The sequence below is a fragment of the Falco cherrug genome, chromosome 10 (assembly GCF_023634085.1).
Source record: "Falco cherrug isolate bFalChe1 chromosome 10, bFalChe1.pri, whole genome shotgun sequence".
Taxonomy (NCBI): domain Eukaryota; kingdom Metazoa; phylum Chordata; class Aves; order Falconiformes; family Falconidae; genus Falco; species Falco cherrug.
In genome coordinates, this window is record NC_073706.1 from 4344114 (window position 1) to 4359619 (window position 15506).

General features: G+C 41.1%; 1 long non-coding RNA gene across 3 annotated transcripts; it reads left to right on the forward strand.

The window, feature by feature from the left end:
• The first annotated feature begins 513 nt into the window (after nucleotides 1-513).
• Nucleotides 514-12288, forward strand: LOC129737015 (uncharacterized). Of its 3 annotated transcripts, XR_008734313.1 has the most exons (5): nucleotides 514-823; nucleotides 7020-7089; nucleotides 7213-7778; nucleotides 8887-9139; nucleotides 9478-12288. It is a non-coding gene; the product is annotated as an uncharacterized LOC129737015 (long non-coding RNA). The 3 variants fall into 3 exon arrangements; XR_008734315.1 differs by lacking the exons at nucleotides 7020-7089; nucleotides 7213-7778; XR_008734314.1 differs by lacking the exons at nucleotides 514-823; nucleotides 7213-7778 and having other exon boundaries at nucleotides 6244-7089.
• The last annotated feature ends 3218 nt before the right edge of the window (nucleotides 12289-15506 follow it).

Consider the following 15506-nt stretch of genomic DNA (forward strand, 5'->3'; position numbering starts at 1 on the left):
TACAAACTGTCCGAGCAGTCTGGTTTTTGTATGTGTTCCTCTATTCATTACGTGCTAGATAGTTGGTGACTAATCCTTTTTCTGTGAATTTTTGACCCGTTCCTCCGCTCTGACTGAGGGATAGATCACCCGATGGTGCTTTGCTGCCTTGACAGGACAGACGCAACGTGGATATTTGTGTTCTAAACCAGATTCCTCGATCTGATGATTCCTATAAATATTCGTGCCAGGAGGCTTCTGTGCTAAAGGCATCACAAACAGCAAAAAGAAAGAGTGAGAGCACTGCTTGTTTCAGTTCGACTTGCTAACTCAAGGAAATAGTGGATTTATTTTTTTTACTGAGCACTTGATGGTGGGCATTATTTCTTTATGTAACTCCAGCAACTGTCTGAAAGGACTTGGAAATGCCCCAAATTCCGTTTTTTCCTTCTTTTTTTTGAAATGTTAGGAAAGGAACAATCTGAAGGTCTGCCTGTGCTGTGGGCGGTTAATAGAGATAATTGTCAGAAGTGGACAAGGCTATAGCTTCCTGAGTGGTGACTGAAAGAAAAATGAGGTGTCACTTTTCTTCAAACCTTTCCAGTTCCTTTGTAAAACATCACTATTCCTTAAATAGAACCGAACTGCTCTTACACCTTCCTCTCCTTCCACTGCAACCTATTTATAAAAACCACCAGTGTGGCCAAATGCACTGAATGAAGCAGGGCAACTCCTGAATTGTCCAGATCATCTTTGGTGGTACCCAGGTTCCTCTTAGACAGCTTCGCTTCAAGATCATTGATGTACTTCTGACTCACCAGCACCTATTATTCTACTTTTAGCGGTAGGATCAGAGCCTTTCCCTCTCTCCCTGATCCCTGTAGTGCCTCCCGAACCCGCTCCTGGGTGTGATGTTCCCCGGCTGCTGCTGCTGGTCACAGGCAGCCGAAGCTGCGCAGTCAGCCCCGTGGTTCTCCTGCATCTGCTGTTGACGTTTCCTGGTGGGTGCAAGGCTGACACCATCAAACAAGTAATTCTTCAGTCCTTGAAAAACCCTGGCGCAACTCAGCCCATCCCTTAGGATGGGAATAACAGGCCCTTTCCAACTTCTTTAACAAAATGACAGCGGGGACAGGAAACTGATGGATGTCTTAATATATTTATTTCTGGCATTTTGATCAAGTGCCGTACTGATGGGAAGGGATATGTTTGCAATTAAAGCCAATGAGTTAACTGTAATATTTTTTTCTTTTCTTTCCATCTTTTAAAAGAAAACATGCGTTCAAAAGGAATCAAAAAGAAAAAGAACTTTGGAATTTTCAGTAGTACAGAATTACTTTTGGAAAGGAAAATCTGTCAAACCAAGAGCAGTTATTTTGCAAGTAGCTGTAAGGAAATAAGGAAATTAAGATATCCCTCCTCTCTTTTTCTTCTCCCAGTCACCAAAAAATTTGATGAAAAAAAAGCCCCACAACTTTCAAATTATTAAAGCCCAGTAAAAGAAATCTTACTAAATGCAATGATTATAACGTAGAATTTTTAATCTGCTCTTAGGAGCAGTTATCTCTTCTTTGTACTTAACAATTCAAATTTCTCATTTATGGGGCTTCACAACATAAATTACAATATTTTGACAATTAATTTGTTACTCCTTTTTGACAAGTAAAAGAATTATTAATTATACTCTTATTCAGTAGTCCTAGTCAGGCTTTAAGTTAACATTTCCTAATAGGCATTTAATTCTGATTTAATAAGATAATTATTATATTATAAACAAATATAAATTGATTATTAAACACATTTATTTTGGATTAACAGCAATTCCATAGATATGATAGCCATTAAACATCAATGAAAAGACTTTCATTAATAAACTGATTTATTTACTGTGGCATAAGTGTCCTGTTCAATCTAAATTAAATCTCTATTTGGGATCCTCAGCCTGTAGTGTTACCAAAGGCATCTTCATGTTTGAATGCTGCACAAAAAGCATTTCTAGTTCAGATTTGCAAGATGCAATCTCAGAAATAATCAATCCATATTAAAAAGTCTTTGGTTACTGCTAGATAACTAATTATACAGACACAGCCTTTGTGCATGTCTATATGAGATATTCTTTGTTATTCTCTTTCTTCTGAACTTTGATGCTATTTAAAAATAAATTTAATTATCCAGTAGTTATTTACAGTGCATTTATTTTTTCCATCTAGAATTCTTTTCAAATTTGAAACCTGAAGGTCACTATCATTTTAGAGCAGTTTATTATTCATGGATACTGCAAAATTTCCAGGGGGAAAAATTGCTTTATTTTAAAATTGGAATGCAAGAAAAGAATTGTAAGATTGGCTGCACTGGGCATGAACCTGCACTACATTATAACAGCTGTTTTGCTAAATAAAAACTGCAGGATTAGGCCCAATATTTTTTTTTTTTTCATTAGTAACAGTAATTTAAATGCTACCATGCAAAATATGGGCGTGTGTCTGTGACATGCAAATTTATGAAAAGATGACAGGCTATCTAGCTTTTTTGTAAGGGTTTCCCACCTGATTCTGTGGGCCTTATCTGGTAAATTCACAGGAGGAAGGTCGCCCCCCGTGTACTGGTGTTAGCAGGGATGTGCTTTGTGTCCAGTCTTCTTTGTTTCGTTTTTTAAAGGCCAGATGTTACACGCAGCTGCAGACCTCCTTAACCTAATAAAACAATTTAGAGCAAATTGTTTTTGTTACATTACTATTTTTTTATTATTTTTTAAGAAGGTATTTTTTAAAGAAGGTTTAAAATGTTTTGCCTCATCACAACAAGGCGGTTAGATGCATCGATGACCTTAGGAAGAGCAACCAGTTTTTGTGGCTCAGGTGTCCCCAAATAAGGTTGTTGAGGCCAGGACCTTGCTGCCACATTTAGTTTTGGGTGTTTCAAAGAAAGGTGGGAGAAACTGGGGATTTGCCTGCTGCAGGAGATGCTTAATTTGGCTCCTGCAGGCTAGAAGTCCCCTCCACACTGAACTGTAGCAGTGGAGGGGCAAGGGAATGTAAGGTTTTGCAGAGTGAGTTCATCCTGCTGCTTTCTTTTTCCCTTGCTCCGGGCAGAGGAGCGAGCAGCATCGCCGAGAGTGAAAAAAGAGAGCAAAGAGGGAAAGGCTGCGGCTGCTGCGAGCAAGTGCAGCTGCCTCGTAAAAACGGCTGGTGCCTGGGTTGGGAGAGGGGCTGCTGAGGCTCAGCAAAGAGCAGCTGAGGTGATGGTGGTAGATGATGTGGAGTCAGGGAAAGGGTAACCTTAGCCCCGCTTTACAAGGGACAGATTTATCACTCTCCGGGTCAGGAAGAAATGCTTGGTGAATGCAGAATGCCTGCTCTGTGGTCCTGTCCTCGTGTCCCAGCAGAGCAGCCAGGCGTTTGGGGACCGGTGGGCGTCAGGAGCAGCACGTTCCAGCTGTCCCTGCTGCAGTCACCTTGTCTTCGGGTCCGCACGGCTTCACGGTCAGCTGCTGTCACCGGCAGGGATGGTAGCAGAGGGCAGCTCTAACTGGGTGAGTTGGAGGTCTCTGTCCCAGTTGGGTGAAAACGTAGGAGGAGATATTCCTTCTCTAAAGCAGCAAGGGTGGTCAGGACTGGAGAAGCAGCGGAGGTTAAATGAGCTGTGTTAGGATTTTTGTACTATGGCTTTTTTTTTTTTTTTTTTTTTGAGGTTGCATGCACATGGTGGTTCCTTCCTCTGGTCTACTTCTCCTACAGCTCTGGAAAACCACTCTGGAAAAAAATGATGGTCAAAGGATGCTCATATGGGGATTCCCCTGGCCTGCATCGGGGCTGGGGGGCAGCAGGTGATGAAAGATATGGGATGTTTTCTCTTGGGCAGGTTGCTAAAACTAACAAAAATGCAGTAACACATGTGAATGAGGAGGGGGTTTCTCCTCTGTTCCTCGCTTGTGCAAAGGGCTCAAAGTAGGTGACAACTTTGCCCAAGAGCAGAAAGTGGAGCAGAGTTCCTGATTTAATTATTTCTCCCCCCTTGCCCTGGACTTTCGTGGTTTTGTGCTGAATGCCTTTGGGTCAAACTGCAGTATTTGTAACACTGCTTTACATGTGATTTCCTGGGGGTAATGCCTTGAGTCCCCAAGACTTGCTGCTGTTATGACCTTTGTCAGGTCTGACCTACAGCCACAGGCTAGGCGGACTGCTGCTCTCAGGTGAAGTGTCTTCTCCTATAACGATCCCTTGATGGGTCTCCCCTCAATAAAATATCTTGTTAAGATCTTCAGACCGAGAAAGAGGTGAGGGATTAAAGTGAGAATGAGTTGGGTGCAAAGCTCCCTTCCTCCTTCTCCAAAGATGCTGAAGGTGCATGGTACATATAGCTCCTTGCTCTGTTTGTCTCTGTTTTCAATTAGGACTTCATTTTTAAGTCAAATGATCAACCTAAAAATGAGGAACTGGCCAAAAAGTAGTTGAACCAAAATTGTGATGGGAAACACCTATTTGGATAAGTTGCTCTGGATGGTGTAATCAGGTCTGGAGCCAAACACCGAGATTTTTATTTGCATGGAAAAGCTGGAATTAGCCAGAAATACCTTCCTTGCTGTCACACTAGGGCTCTGCAGTGTGAGTTCTACACAGCCGTGTGCGAGTCGTTCCTGACAGACCACTGTCTGACAGCTCTGCTTTTTACGGGGCATCTACGTTTCTTTCCCACACACTTTCTGTATCTTCTGCATTATTGCTTTTAAATCACTCTTCCTTTAATTGGCTCAGGAGAAAGGGCTCATTCTTTTGCCTCTAACTTTTCTTTTTGCCCATAAAGTATTTAGGAAAAAAAATGCCGAGTATGTAAACTAGAGATCATTAGAGGTTGCGGGCTTTTTTTTGTGTGTTTTTTTATTTTTTATTTTTTTATTAAAGACTAGATTCAGCAAAATATTGTTTTCTCCCAGGCTCTAGGTCTCTATTTAGATGATTTTTAACTCTGTTTTTTATTTATATATTTATTCATTAGATAGGCCCACAGTCAAGGAGAAGGGGAACACGGGGTTATTAATCTTTCCTGTCATCCACTCACAGATGTGAAGTTCACACCACAGCAAATGTGAAGTCAGCAGTACGCACCCACAAGGTGGAAACTTCAAGCGAAACAGGCAGCGAGGAACAGGGGTGGGAGATGGAGCGCAGGAGGGGAAGAGGGAGAAAAAAAGGGAAAAGGGATAAAAAAAAAAAAAAAGGACAGGGGAGTGATGAATGACAAAAGGGATGGGAGAAAGATGGATGAACAAGGGAAATGGGAAGAGAAATGAGACGGATGGAAAAGGCTAAAGAGGAAAGGCAGATAAGAGAGAAAAAAGTCTGAAGAAAGAGTAGGGGAGAAATGAGAGATACCAAGACAGAATATTTCAGATAGGGTGTTAATGTAGCTGGGCCTGCCTGGGTGCTTGGATATCCTGAAGATGTAAAGGGTAATCACTCTCTCAGCATGTATATGCTATTGATATGTTAATATAATTTTCTTTTTCATCTGAAAGCAATAAAGTTTTCAAACTGGCTGATTAACTGGGTCTGGCTGATCCTGTATGTGTACATGTATTCACAAACAGTTACGTATAAATATTTATACTCTACACACAATAGCGCCTGAAAATTCCCATAAAACAGCAGCCAGCATTAAAAGTTCTATTAGTACTGATGTGACATTGGACAAGCATGTTTGTGCTGATATATCCCACCACAACATCAATCCTAGTGCAGCTTTTTGGGAACACAAAATGCAATTGGGCATCTTTAGTAGAAACTTTGAGTATGTTATATTAAAAACAAGCCGTCAATAATGCAGTATGAGGGGTCTTGGGTCACATTTGGCTACAGGTCATATAATGTGGGCAGTCTTCTTTACAATTATAAGTCAGGTTTTTAAAAATGTGTAATTTCTCTGTCATGTTATAAGACTTAGCTCCTTATATAGGCTTATATATTCAAGACCCTGCAAATTACTTGTTAAATCATTGTTTCAGTTCATTTACAGATGCAGCCATAGAGAGAAAGAAGTCGTTAAGTAAGTTCAATGATCATTCTGGTCAGCTCACAAGAGGGAGTGACATGACCACCCCAGCTGCCATCCCACCTAGAAAAAGTTCCTCCTCAGAAATTCTGCAAGTTCATCAGTAGTTTTAAACTACAAGCTGCATAATGGGGGGGGGGGGGGGGGGGGGGGGGCGGGGCTCTGGAGCCAACTGCAGAGTTGGGATCTCTGTAGGGCTGTGAAAAAGATGAAGAGGGGCAGGCTGAAAACCCTTAGTTTCTCTGTAAAACTCAGCAAAAGTAGCCTGACAATTCAGCTTGGTTTTGCTTTCAAAAAGATTGAATAGCTCCCCTTGCTTATCCTGGCCAGAGAGTTTGTATCTGTCTGAAGTTTAAAGCTAAAATCTAACCCTTGGACATTTAGTACAGTTTACAAAATCTTACTGTCTCTCCCTGGAATCATTCTGTGAAGCATTGCTGAAAGGGTTATTTTATTAATTTTCTTTTTTAGTTAAACGGGCCCCATCCTACATTCAGATATTCGTGGAATAACTTGTCTACATACAGGTCTTGTACTTCGGTTGATTTATTTGATGACCTGTTAGATACACTTCTTTACTGGACTTTTGCTGCTCAGAACATTTCTGCAGGCTTTTGTGAGCTGTTGTGTATCTGTTACCGTCTTTCTGTGTAACGCATCTGGGATCAGTAGCTGCAGGACTTAAATGTATCTGCTTTGTTCTTGTATCAGTTCATAATGTTAGCATGCTTGGGTAAATCAAGGAAATAGCTGTGTAATTTATACCGTATGTTTTTATTTACTGCACTACTGGATCTGTGCTGCAAGGTGACCGAGTCTGTTGCTGAGCTCACACTGACAGTCAGGGCTGTGCAGTTGGATTTTTCCTTCGCTTTTTGCACAGTGAGCAAGTATGGAAGCTGTACCTGTGGGACTGTACAGGAGAGACCTTGTTTTTGTGTCTGTTACAAATCTTTTATGTAATATTAGCACTTTTTTATTATTATTATTAGGAACTGAGGAGTATCAGCTCTCTGCTACCCAGATTCTTACAAAAGGGGAATTTGTTATTCCTACTTAAAGGTACGTGCTCAGAGTGGATGTACTCAGTGATGCTGGCTGTGAGTGGGCCAGAAATAAGCCAGGGGATTCTGGGGTAAATCAGTGGAATTAATTTGACTACGGTTATTCTGATTTCATTTACAGAAATTGGGAAGTTGGCCCTTTTTTGCTTCGATACTGAATTTCAGCAAATTAATTCAGAAGCCTCTACAACCCAGAACACTTCATCTCCAACTCTTCCTAGCCTAATTCTCAAATTCCTGATTGAATGCCACTTTCTTGTGAATTTCTGGCTTTGGTCTCTTCTGTGTGTATGCGATGAAATTGGTTTTCTTTTTTTCTAAGCAGGGAAAAAGTAGAAACAAAACAAACTTCCCCTCCCTTCTGCAAAGGTTCAGGATAGAAAGGGATTAAAGAAAAGAGAATAAAATAAAAATATAGCTGTATTTTTTCCCCCTTTGGAAGGACCTCCCACTGACTATATCATTATTTGTCTCATGTAGGATATTGGATTCAGGATCTATAGCGGTGAGCTACGTTAGTATTGAATCTCATTTGATTTAATAAACCTCCCTTCTCCCTCGCCTGCTCAGCCTTTCCAGGCTTTGTCAGACGTTAGCAGCTCCCCCATAGTTCTGGCCATAGAGGGATACATAATGCATCGCACTCTCTTCTCGACGAGGTGGGGACCTTCATCCTCCGTTGGAAATGTAGGTTCTTGTTTTGCAAATGTAGCCCCTTCCTCTTTCCCTCCCTTCACGCACATACGGCGTCTGACCCACTCCGTACCTATCCTGTCTGCTTGGGTTTATTCTCTATAGCTGGACCTATTTGCTGTGAACTTGGTCATGAAATATTTATATTGAGCTGGCTGGAGATCTGGACTTATTTTATGTTCCTCCAGTGTGTGAAGTATAGTTTTGGAGATAATCTGAAGATTTTGGGGGAGGGAAGAGAGCAGGGAATAAGATTCAATTTAAAGTGAAAAGGAGCATCAAAAAATGTTGTCAATGGACATTTTCAACATATCAGAAAAAGGAGATGTAGAGTAAAATTTCAAATCTTGAAAAATTAAACCACATAGCAAAATCTACGCTTCAGGAAGAGAGAGCTTTTGGAACCTGTCTTTAATTTTCAAATGGGAATTCTTTTGCTGGATGTGATGAGGCTTGGCATGTCTCTTGGCATGTATATGCATATGCAAGCTCTGTGTCTATGGGCTCTAATTTCCCTAGAAGAATTTAAGTAAACCTTTCTCAAGCCAATAGGAGTTAACTGTAGAGTAAGAAACTGTGCTCTATGTCTATATTAAACTCGGAAAAAATGAAATGCTGTTCTCTGCTCTAATGTGTCAGGCAAAGCTGGCTGCAGAGAATGTGCAGAGGCAAGATTTCATTTTAAGAACTGGAAAAGGCTGAAGCTTGATTACAGGCAGGCAGACTGGCAATCCCTCTCAGCCTGTTTTAAGCATATACTGTGAGTAGATCTGAAAGAGATTAAGGTTCTATGAGTTTCATTACACTGGAGTGCCCAGTATTAGAGGATTCTAGCTGCAGAAAAGACTGTCTTGATGAGTACAACACCTTATTAGACTCCAGAGAAGCCACAAGAGCAAGTCGACAGGAATAGGCTTACCAAAACCTGATTAGAGCCTGATATAACGGGAGGAATCTAAAGTTGTGATGTCAGTCTGTAAGGTATAACTGGTGGCACAATTTACTTTGAAGGTAGGGTGCTGTGGCTTGGAAGTCAGTCCTGTATGTCTTTGCTGGCTATTTATACAAAGTGGACTCTAAAATTTACCTGTTTCTCTTGTAGGTTACTAACTCAGAACTCGCAGTGAAAGCATGGACCCCAGTGATATCCAACATACTTTTTTAACAACTGAAATACTGCAGTGACTCTAGGACAAGAGGGCCAAATCCTGGTCCTAAGCACAGCGACAGCATTTGGGGTGCCTTGGCCAGGCTCTCATCGGTTCCTTTGCGTTCAGAAAGGGTGTGTGTCTGTCGATCTCAAAAGCTGCTGCATCTCCTAAAGCACCATCCAGCAATGCCAGGCAGTGGGAAAGGTGAGAACTGTTGCTTTGAATTGTAAAATCACCATATCCATAATGCATGAAAGGACCTGTGCCACAGCACAGGGTTTTAGTCCTCCTGCAGCTCTGGAAAATTGGGCAACTTCATAGTCTTTTATGAAAATATAATGTATCTTTGCTGCCTTTTGAGTAGTAAATTATGAATTTGAAAGTGACAAATATTAGCAGCCTGCCTTTATTGCTAACGAAACTGGGCAGGAGAGAAAAGGAGTCTGCAGAGCCTTTGACAGAATGTTTAATAACTTTTGTGATTACTGTTTCCCAGAGGTGATATGTATAATATGTATTTTCCCTCTTTCATTTTATCATAGCACTTATGCTGGAGACTGTTGCCATGTTTCTGCATTCCTGAACTTCTTCCTCAGTCAAAGGTTAGAGTGATTGAGCAACCATGGTCAAAGCAAAGTTGTGAAGCATTCTGCTTCCTTTAATGCCAAAATTACGCTGCTTTAGCTTGGCACGACGGTACAAAAATGGGCCGTAGCCATATGATAAACAAACAGTGAGGTATTAAAAGTCTGCAGTGCTGGGGCAGCTGGGACTGCACTGTGGCAATCGTCTTGCACATGGATGAAGACTAATCACAAAAAATGCAAGAATAGACACCGCCTCAGGTGTATTCTGCTAGAAGAAAATTAATTTTCATTGTGGGTCCCTCTCTGTTCTGGAAACTTAAAATTTTATATGGCTTTGGTAACTTGGCATAGAAATGTTCACGATTTTGTATATAAAAATTGATCGCTAGATAAAATTTCAAGAGGCAACATTCTTAACTTCAATTAAAAATCACCATTTTGGACTTGGCAGCTAGAGCCCACCTTTTGTTGGTGTGAAGGAAGAAGAAAGGAAAGGGAAGGCACGTGTGCCCCGAGAGAGAGAGACAGCCTAGGAGGTGCAGAGCCAGGGAGGTTTTCAAGGACACAGTTCAAGAATCAGGTGCTAACAGGCTGAGGTAGCAATATATGTTCAGGAAGGCTTTACAAGTAATGTGGAACACTTCTCCTTCCGAATGAAAACATCAGGGACTGGATGAAAGCTGAGTTCCCACTGAATTATGAGAAATGGTCCTGCAGCTTCTAGACTGGGAGGGGGCATCACATCCATTCCTTTGCAGCTGTTTTTGCAGAAAGTACTGCTCAGACTGGTTTAATTTCAAGTGAGAAATGTTTGGGTGAAAGCTGGTACCAGCAACAGGGCAAGCTTGGAGTTCAAACCATCAGGAACCATCTCTCATGTAAGGCCGAAGCGCCATAAACACTCCCCATGTTACAGAGCCATGATGGAGAAGTTTTCATCCTTTCACCAATCCATCAGCTGTTGAACACAAAGGCAATTTGATCAAGTATTAGAAGTGTGCATCCTTGAATACCTCTGTTAAAGTAGTGCACGCGTGGTGCTGTTTCCAGGGTCTTTGCTGGGTGGCTTCCAGAGAGAAGCTGGATCCAAAGCTGTACTCTCCCTCCAAAATCATGGTTAGTTTCTTGTAACAAAGCTTAAGCTACAGCCAGGCAAACGCGCAGACACTTAGTATGAGCTTTTGCTGCCTGGAGTTTAGGGTGGGCTGCCTCTAGCTTTGCTTTGGTCTCTTCAATATAGAAAACTACTCAAACCCTGGCTGTTGCCTTGAGTGTAAACTTTAACATCTGTAAAGCCATCTCAAGCACACGGATGTGTGTGCTCTCCCTGCTCTTCAACCTGCTGTCTCTTTACTCTCGTCTGAGTTTCTTTCCAGGCATGGCTCTGCAGTGCACTTCATGGCACCTCCAGGTAAGAAAACATATTCTAGTTTCCATCACCAAGTGTTTTTCTTCTCTTCCTTCATATTGGACTTCAGCACCTTTTTTCCTAATCTTTTGTATCTTGTCCATTCATTTGTTCTTTCCCTTTAATGATCAGTGAGATGAGGAGAGCATAGTGTTGTTCCAAAAGTTTTCTGTTTTCGGGTAGAGTGGGATGGTACTATTTTGCTTCTTGGCAATTTGTTGATAACCTCATATCCAACCTCATCAGAAAGTAAATTATTAGCTTCGCAGTCTCAAAAATGAGAACAGATCTCAGAAAGGGTGGCAGAAAGTGACTTGATCTATATTTGTTGCTGGATATAGAAAGCCCAAGAAGTGTCAAAGTCTGGAGATGCCCTAAGTATGGGAAGTGAGACCAAATGATGGTATTTTTCTTTGGCCGCTGTCCTGAGAAAGGAACAACCAACAGAACAACGCCTCAAAGTATTTTTTTTTTTTTGTACAAATGTGCTGATGTCATTAAAAGTCACTGGAACCCAGGATACTCAGTTCTTAAATCAGCTTAAAAATAGGTTTGTGGACTCGAACTGCACAGGCTCTTCTGCAGATTTTACTTTGGGGGAACTTCCTGGGCTTTTCTCCCAGGGAGCAGCCCCCAAAACTTCTCCTAAGTTAAGGGTGAGGAATCTCCGATCATCACACAAGCTCATTGGCAGCACAGTTTGTAACTAGTTATAAAATATAAATAGCTTTTTCACTGTGAAATATTTGATATTTTGAAAATTAAGACAGTGTTATTTACTCCCTTCTCTTGCCCACCCCCCCCCCCCCCCACCATGGCTGGTGTTGCTTATGTGCTGTTGGCAGATGGGATGTGGATCATTTTAATTAGATTTTATTGGACTGTTATACAGCCCATAATTGTGATCATTACTCATTTTCACTGTGGTTCAGACAGATCCTCTATTTAGACATGATGATATTTTGATGAGACAAGTCCCATGTAACTTGTTATGTTAGGGGCCAGTAGCCAAAGCAGTGGAATTAGGTGTTTCACAGCATAAAAATTGGAGTGGATTAATAAAGGACGTAATGGTCAATTTGTGCTCCTAATTGTGCCCAGATTGTGGATGCTATGGGCAGAATGTCTCTTTGGGCTGCTGGGTCCTGTTGAAAGCTGCAGAAAACAAAGAGCCCTCAGAAGCCCAGGTAACAAGACGTGGCGTGGGGAGGGACCAATCCCCCATTTCACTTTCAGGGAGAAGGGCAAGCCTGGTGGTGTCAACAAGCGACCTTTTGCCAAATCAAAGCTGTTGTGCTTATATTTGCACCAGCTGTGTGTTTGGTCCTGTATGCTTTTCCTCCTTTTCTGTTGGTTTGGTTTTTTTTGGTTGTTTTTTATTGTTGGTTTTGGGTTTTTTTTGTGTGTGGCTGCTTTTGTAAATCACTGCAAGGAGACTAGGAATGGAGGCTAATTCTGACCTGAGAATGGATCTGTTAGAACTCTCTACAACTGGGAGCATCTTTACTTCTGCTGGTGGTCCTCTGCTGCTTTTTGAGCAGCTGTGCTCAGGCACTGAGATGTTCCCTTTGCTTACACAATGTCTCTTTGGCAGGCTGTGGGGTCCAGCCGTGTAACAGTAATGATGATGCTCTGGCAAAGCCTGTTGCAGGAGCTGTGTGCTATTGTCAGAAGAACCGTCTTCTCACGTGTACCCCATGGTCTCCATAGTGTTTAGTGATCAGGCTTAGCTTTTTCCTCTTGACTTTCCAGAACGACGACTGGCATTTGAACATAATACTCGCACAGTACAGATCTAGCTCTCCTTTTGAGTCCTGAGGATCATTGTTCAGTAGGAAAGTCATGCATTGCTGCCAGAAGTCATGGTTTAAGGAAACTTTCAACAATATTTGGAAGAAAGATGTAAATTTTGAGATTTCTCCCTCTATTTATGAATAAAGTTGCCTTTGGCTATCTCATTAAAAATATATATTTCTTTTAAAAAAAAATAACTTTGTGACCCCTACTACGCTGCGTTTGCAGATGCCAAAGGTGTTAGAGAATTGAAAATGTTGGGGATCAAGGGCTTTGGAGTGCAAATACTAGCTGGTGCTTGTTCAGAAATGTTATCTAAAATGCACTGTCCCTATCCCAGTAACAAATCAGTAAATTTCGTTTAATATAAAAATCAACTACAGCTAAGGAGATGGGATACTATATATAGTTCCAGCCTCCTGTAACAGAGTGGGGGATGCTCCAGTGCCACCTCCACCCAGCGTGGGGCGCACAGAATTTGACTCAGTCTGTTTAAGTTCATCTGGACACACCTTTAAAAGGATTCTGGTACTGCCTAAAATTCTAATTGAATTTAATGTACATCTCAAGTCGGATTTTAGCATGAATCAACATTAATTCCACTTTGCATATGCAAATAAGGACAGTTATCCCTCCAGCTACCCAGTTTGTGTGCATCAGCCATCTTTGGGGCTGCCTACAAATCGGTTTGTTCTGTGCAAATTAGAAAGGAGCTGAGCTGCGAGGTAGAGGAAAATGCCGCCTAAATCCACCCATCTGATCCGTAGCAGGGTTGGGTTTTTTGCCATCTTAATCCTTTATTAAAAACAAACAAAATCAAAATATTGTACCATTTCTATGCAGAGACACAAGCTGTATTTCTCTTCTGCTCATCCAAATGGATCCATTGAGATGGAGATGCTGCTCCTGTTAGGGCTGTTGTAGTTTCCTCCTGCGTTATTGCTTCTGCAGTCTGTTAGGAACTGGAGCCTAATTTAGTGCTGGGTGACCTACCTTAACTTCTTGCTTCATTATCTCCTGCCGCTCCCTTACATCTTGAATTCTTGTCTGGATGCAATATACAGGAATGTCTCACTTCTTGCCTCTGTGGAAAAATAAATGTGATAATCTCAACAGATCCCTCTCTACTTTTACCTTAACTGTCTTTTCCTTCTTTTAAATCATAGCTGTAACACATGGACAGACAAAACGAACTGACTTCCAGCTCACTTCTTTGGCCATTATGCTCGTGTTTATGTTCAACAGTACTCCCACAGCTAATAAATACAAATTAGTCCAAGTCAAATGCTCCTTGTAAAAAATCAGTTACGAACTCATCCTCATTTTTCTATTTATTAAAAAACATTCTAGGTTATTAAAATGCACTCATTTTTTGGTAAGTATTTTTTGTCAGTTGTTTTTTCTAGGAATTGGACCAGCCTACCTTAGAAAATTATTTTTCTCTTTTGTTTAATGTTAACAGACTCCAAATCTGTGTTGCCCCATGGGATGAGAGAACCTTTCCTAACGAGAGAATAATAATCACTAAGTTCTGGTATGAATTTTTACAGAAAGAATGTGTACTAAAATGGATGAAACATCATGCTTCACTTTCTCATGCTGATTTTTCAAGTGAATAATTGCAAGCCATGATTAATGTCACCCCAGAAATCTGGCATGCTTATTTGTGAACATATTAATGAGTCTAGTTTTATTATTATTCAACCAACTTTAATGCCTTAGTGTAAGCCTTGTCTTTTCCAGCTTCTCTATCCTTATGGCTTATTTTTTATTTTTCATTTGCTTTATGGTCTGGATTTTAAGGACAGTAGACTTTGGCTTTTCAAAATTTGAAGAGTCCCGTTTGTTGATGGCACTGCAGAATCACAGGTACTGCTTTCCTTGTGCCATTTAAACTTGCCTGCTTCTTGCCAAGCCCCACTGTGATGGATGCTGTGGACACACACGACAGGCAAAACTATTATATCATGGCTATTGGATGTAACTTTTTCATTTGGCTCCTGGTTGTGTACTTGACTAAATGGTTCAGGTAAAGAATATTACCTATCGAAACTGAGAGCACTGGATGGATAATTCATGCAAATTTTCACAGCAAGCAGACTGGTACGCTTTTCCAAGTTGCGTGTTTTAAGGGGAGAAAAGTGGAGGGGCTTTAGGTGGTTCAAGGTAAGCTGCGGACTAGAATACAAGTGATTTAAGGTTAAAATTCACATGTCACCATGCATCAGTGTGCTCTACAGCTAGCTGAGCTTCACCCACAAAGTACGCAAGGCCAACACCTCTTACGTTAAGACCATTAAAGGAGGGGTTCAAGTGTGTTTTAAAGGTTTTAAAATGTGAAGTTCTGTTTCTGGCCAGGTGAAAGTTTTGTTTTGTGGAAGCTGTTTTGTTGGTGGTTAGTCCTGTGATCTGCCAGTGAGGGGATTAAGATGGAAAGAACGGAGATTAACTATTGCGTTACACTGGAGAATTTAGAAATCTCTTGATACTGCATGGGTGGTGAAGGGGTGGATAACATTTCGTGTTGTTAAATGCAAAGGAAAGGCAATGGGGAAAATCAGTCCTAACTTTTTATGCTTAGTAATGGGCTTTGAGCAAGATATTTCTTGAACATGAATATAAATATGAATATAAAGAAATGAGCAAGTAATTTCCATAGAAATGTCTCTCTTATCAACTCACTGTAGGTATCTTTCATGTGCCCACAGTCTGAATAGTCTTTTTTTTTGTCCTCTTATTTCAAGTGCACGGTTAGAACAGAAAATGTGCAATGAGGGGCAAT